Source organism: Rattus rattus, chromosome 10, assembly GCF_011064425.1.
Source record: "Rattus rattus isolate New Zealand chromosome 10, Rrattus_CSIRO_v1, whole genome shotgun sequence".
NCBI classification, from domain to species: domain Eukaryota; kingdom Metazoa; phylum Chordata; class Mammalia; order Rodentia; family Muridae; genus Rattus; species Rattus rattus.
Window position 1 is genome coordinate 35415314 of NC_046163.1, and position 6085 is coordinate 35421398.

The window sequence follows — 6085 nt, forward strand, 5'->3', positions numbered from 1 at the left end:
AAAGCTGGGTTCTCTGCCCACAGAAGACCGGCAAGCTTTAACTAGGCTTATCAGCCACTAAAACACTCCCGGAATCTCAGGACTCGATGATCTCCACCTGTTGAACAAGAAATAGGACCGGGTAAGCGCTTGGTTACAAATCTGACTGCCTCAAACAATACTTACAAAACATGAGGTGGGGGGCAAACAGCTGAAAGTGAGAGCAGTGGAGAAGACGTGACTGCTTTCTACAAATTTAAGTGGCTGCACAGATCATCATTAAACCTGAAATAAAATCCGTGTGCAGCTGCTTCCTGACTGCCATGAAATTAGGAGTCTCGGTTATGACAAGGTCCTGCTTCCACGGAGTTCTCCCTTCCCACAAGCCCAAAACAATGGAGCAGGCAGTTATGAGCTCCTTTAATCCCAACCCCCTGGAGGTAGAGGCAGAGGCAGAGGCAAATGGATCTCCAAGGCTCTAGGACAGCCTGGGCTACATAATGAGACCCTGTTTCAAAAGCAAAACAAACCACAAAATAAAGAAGCAAAACAAAACAACAAAAAGGGGCTGGAAAGATGACTCATTTGCTGCTCCTGCAGGTGACCAGAGTTTGAGTCACAGCAGTCCTAATTGGGTGGCTCAGGCTTCCGGAGAATCCAACATCCTCTTTAGGCCTCAGGCACCTGCATTTGTATTTCTTTCTCTCTCTCTCTCTCTCTCTCTCTCTCTCTCTCTCTCTCTCTCTCTCTCTCTCTCTCTCTCTCTCTCTCACACACACACACACACACACACACACAGAGAGAGAGAGAGAGAGAGAGAGAGAGAGAGAGAAACAACTATTTTACTCACTCCAAGCGTTATTTATGTTTTAAATTTTTATGTGTATGGATGTTTTGTCTAGATATATGTTTGTGCACCATTTTTGTTCCTGATGCCTGAAGAGGTCAGAAATGGCGTCAGATCTCTTGGAACTAGAGTTACAGATGGTAGTAAGCCTTCTGTAGACACTGGGAATGAAACACAGGTCCCATGGAAGATAGATCACCATATATACATACTTAAAAAAATAAAAATAATCCGGTAGATGGTCTTGCACACCTTTAATCCCAGCACTCAGGAAGCAAAAGCATACAGATCTCTGTAAGTTCCAGGACAGCCAGGGCTACACAGAGAAACCCTGTCTTGAAAACCCAAAAACATAAAACCAAAAAAAAAAAAAACAAAACAAAACAAAAAACAAAACCTATACGAAGTAAACATTATTCAGACATATGCTGATAAATAAGTATGTATAATTTTTATCTTTTTGAGATAGTTTATTTACTCCAGTGTAGCTTCAAACTTACTATGTTCCCAAGGATGGCCTTGTACTCCTGATCCTTCTACTTCTTGCTTTCCTGGTGCTGAAATTAGTGACGTTTGCTACCAAATCCAGCTTCAAATATACAAGTACTTCCTCATTTTCATTGCTGCCTATGAAGATGGCTCTGACTGATAGATATGCATTTCTATAGTTTGTCTGGTTTAATTCTCTCAATCTTAACACTCAGGAAGCCTATCACGATCATCTCTATTTCAGATAAGGAAGCTGGAACTTGGAAAATTGAGTTGCTGGTTGTTCTGAGGTTAGCTAAGGGCAGAACATACTGGAACTTCTAAAGCACACTCATGCCCACTCTGTCCTACCACAAAGCAGCACGAAGCTGAGAGTCTCCTCAAGAAAAACTTGGAGTGCGGATTTCAGTGCTTTGTCCACACAAAAGACACAAAAAGCATGACTGGGTAAGAAATTGTCCTGTCAACTGATGGTCCCTGTAGCCACAAATTCACCAGCCCACAGAGGGGATGGGGGAAGACACACACTTGTGGATGTTTGTACGCCACTCTCAGTCCTAAAGTCACTAGATCTCCTTTTGATGTCTTTAGTTCTGAGCTGAGAACAAAATGAAGGAGAAAGATACACAATTTTTACTTGGAAATTTAGTTAGAGCTTCCCGGCAGTTATAAGACATTATTCTTGTCCCGTGATCCCAGTGTGCTTTTAGCACAGGAATTTGTCACTGTTAGGATATAAACAATGTATGGGGATCTGTGCTCTTTGTCAGAAGTGGCAAAAGCAACTGCACACTAGGAAGCTGTGCTCATAAAACAGATTATAAAAGATTTAGAGGAGCCAGGTATGGTGACATATGCCTTCAATCCCAGCACTTGGGAGTCAGAAGCAAGCAGATCAAGGCCAGCCTGGTCCACATAGTAAATTCCAGGCTAGCCGGGACTGCAAAGGGATATCTTGTCTCAAAAAGGGAAAAAAAAATGATAGGAGATGAGAACAAAAGTTTGAGTAGTATTTTCTTGTTTGTGTGTGTGTGTGTGGGGGGGGTGTTCTGCCTACATATAGGTGGGCAATGCCCTCAAAGAAGAAGAGGACTGAGAGCTCCCAGGTCTGCTGTTAGAAGTGGTTGAGTCAGTGTGTCCATGCTGGGAATCAAACCTCTGAAACTACTGTGCCTTTAACGGTTGAGCCATCTCTCCAGCCCTAGAGTAGTATTTTCTAGTAGAGTGATAACGAAGAGCTCTCCTATTCCCTCTCAGAATGTTCCCATGCAGATTAAAGTATTTTCAGGGCCAAATTTGAGTGAGGAGGCCATAGAAGATATAAAATAATTCTTAGGCTCCTCCGATTTGTGCTTTCCCCTTCCCCAAAATGACGGATGCCACATGCATACAGTGGTAATTAGAGTCTGACGACATAGCAGGCGAAATTTCGTGTGTGGTAGCCCTATGATTAAATAGCTGAAATTGGTTTTTATTAACTAACCTAAACAATGTGAATTTCACATTTCTCTGCCTCTGTCTCTGTCTCTCTGTCTCTGTCTGAGAGAGAGGGGGGAGAGAGAGAGAGAGAGAGAGAGAGAGAGAGAGAGAGAGAGAACAACTATGACTTACAACAAAAGTATTTCACCGAATTGTTTGCAGAAGATAAAAATCAGTTTTTAAAGCACATTGCACAAATAGGTATGCCAATAAATGTCTGGTGGGCTTTAGAAGACTGACCTAGCAGTTCAAACAGAAATGTAGATTAGATTCCTGAAATAAATGTCTGGTCCCGTTGCTGACGCACTGTGTATGCTTAGGCAAGTTATTTAATCTCTTACTATCTCGGGCTCTCCACCTAGAAGAGAGGGGTAGTAATATTTGCTGCTAGATAGTGTCAGTGAAACACTCGGAGAACTTGAGATGGAAGTCACCAGAGGGGTTTTGCTATCTGCCGCATGACCTCATCCTGCCCAAGGAGTGGCTCCGCCTGGTGATTACTCCTTCGCCTTATTTCCAAATAGTTCTTCAACTCGCTTATTCATTCCTAGGTATACTCCCTAGGTATTTTTATTGTGCCATCCTTGTTCTCAATAAAGTTGATGTTTTGAAGAAATTATTAAGGGAGGTTTTAGAGTTAGTTTTATTCTTTAAAACTCTTATGCTTGTGTTTAAGATCTCAAAGGAAAAAAAAAAGCCCTTAAACAATTTTCTAATTAGGGGAAATGGCTACCCAGGAGTGCAGCAGAGAATCAGTTTATTCCAGGCATTCCTCTTGCTTGTGTGTAATTTATTTCATATTATACAATGATTTTTGATCGTGAGCCCAGTCTTTAGCAGCAGAGCCATCTCTAGTGAATAAGTAAAATATATGTATAATAAAAAGCAATTTATAGCATGTGTATATTTTCCTGTTTACTCTGTGTAAGATTTAAGGCAGATATGGAAGTTGCCATCGATGTTGATATTCGTCTCTTTTCTTTTTAAATGTTTTTAATTAAAAAAATTTGTACTTACTCATTTAATTCTGTGTTTAAAGGTAGGGATGCATTCCATGCCTTGAGTATGGTCAGAAAATGACCCAGAGGGAGTGGCTTCTCTCCTTCCGCCATGTGACTTGAGTTCAAGTGACTGTCTTGGTGGCCAGTGTCTTGACAGGCTGAGCCGTACTGACCCTGTGCACATCAGCATAATTGTTACAAGGTGGTAAGAAACGGGAAGGAGAGGGTTACTTAGTTACACAGAGCTAAAGCTATGATCCACTGAGAGTCCAACTGACATATGTGGGTCTCTTTGGGAAAGTTTGAAGGCCGTAAAGGGTCAAAGGGCCACCTTGGGAATGACTGGATGACTAGAGGGGGGGGAAAGCTGCTGATTGAATAACAAAACTTAGAGGTGAAGTCAGAGATAAGAAGTCGGCTATGTTTCTCAAGAGCAAAAGCACTTCGTTCTCTGTATCTTTCAACATGCTTATCTACAGCTAATCAAAATATTTCAGAGGGGCACCTTTGGTCTTTAGAACCTGCCAGTTAATAACAGAAAGCCTTATTTTATTTCTAAAGGAGATTTCATTGGCAAACTGCCTAGTAAGCTGGGGTGTGTGTGTGTGTGTGTAGGCTGGAGGTTGAAGTCAAGGTGATGAGATTACAGACAGATGTGGGTCTTTTTTTTTTTTTTTTTTTTTTTTTTTTTTTTTTTTTTTTGAGACAGGGTTTCTCTGTGCAGCTCTTGCTGTCCTAAACTTGCTCAATAAACCAGGCTGGCCTCTAAATTACAGAGATTCACCTGCCCCTCCACTCCCAAGTGCATTAAAGGGGTGAGCCACCACAGCCTGTATGAGCCAGCTTTTTATGTAGGTGCTGGGATCTAATTCCTAGTCCTAGGCTCGCAGAGCAGACACTTTACTGACTGAGCCATCTCCCAGCCCCATAGATGATTTTTGTTGCTGTTCTGGTTTCGTTTTTCTTTTTTTGGGGGGGGGGTTATTTGTTCGTTTGTTTGTTTTGTTTTGTTTTTAAAGCAGCATTGCACCAGTCAAACACAGCTTGAAATATCTATTGGACAGAGCATGGATTACAAGAAATAAAGATTTTTTTTTCCAGAGGAGATGTCAAACAAAATACTTTGGGCTTTACAGTAATTTCAACTATAGAAACGTTCGACAATTTTACAGAATCAGCACTGAGAGAGACTAAATATCATCAAATGTGTTGCTGAAACACTTTCCCTGGCAGAGCTGTAAAAAAAACGTCTGCCCCCATTTCCTCAGGTCCCAATGACAATCTGAGGTGAAATTCCACCAAGATTTACCAGGGCAACCAAGGAATGGGTGTATTAGCCTTACTCAGAGAACAAAGGGTAAGAGATTACCAGCAGGAGTGTAGGTGACCTTAAAGCAGCCATAGTAGCCTGTTGGCACTCAGCAGAGGTGATGTTTTCTCCATGGTGTGTGGATGGAGCCACCCCCATCCTCCCTCACCTATATTCTCTAGATCCTCTCCCAAGACCACAAGCAATTAGGGCAGAAGTAAATACAACCAACTGACAGGGGTACCTGGATACTCAGGTAGGGTTTCATGATCCTCCCTGCTCCTCTCTAAGAAGGGGAGTAAATAGTCAATAGGCCCAGCTGTATTTTGCAAACTGCCCATCAGAACTCCTGAACATGGTGGCATTTTTGCTCAGAGCATAGTGCCGTACCAAAATGTAATGTGGATTTAGATTAGGAAATTTGAATCACAGTAGGACCTTCCTTTAGGAAGGGATTCTTCCTAGCAGAATTCTAAGTTTTGTCATCAGGTGCACACAAGGATAGACGGCTGCAGGCTTCATCAGCTAATCCAGAGACCTATGGGTCAGATACCATCTTTTTTTATATCGAATTATATCTGTTCCATGTTTATGGTTTATAATCTATGGCTTATTATCTATCAGCTTTGCTCCTTAAGAACAGCAGATATTAGAACCAGGGTAGCAGCAGCATCCTCTAGACCGGGCGACTGTTCCAGAGTCAATACCATGAGCCACAATTCCCAAGCCTTCTTGCCCACAAATGCTGGGCTTTCTCCAAGCTATGAGACAAGCAAAGCTATAGAGTAACGGGGTGACTGAGCTGGGGGAACCAACAACTCAGCTGTCATGAGGACCACTGTGATCAACATGCCCAGAGAGGTGTCTGTGCCTAACCCTGTGGTCTGGTCCCTGTTCAACACATTCTTCTTCAACTCCTGCTGCTTGGACTTCATTGCCTCCGCGTACTCTACAAAGTCCAGGGACAGGAAGATGGTGGAC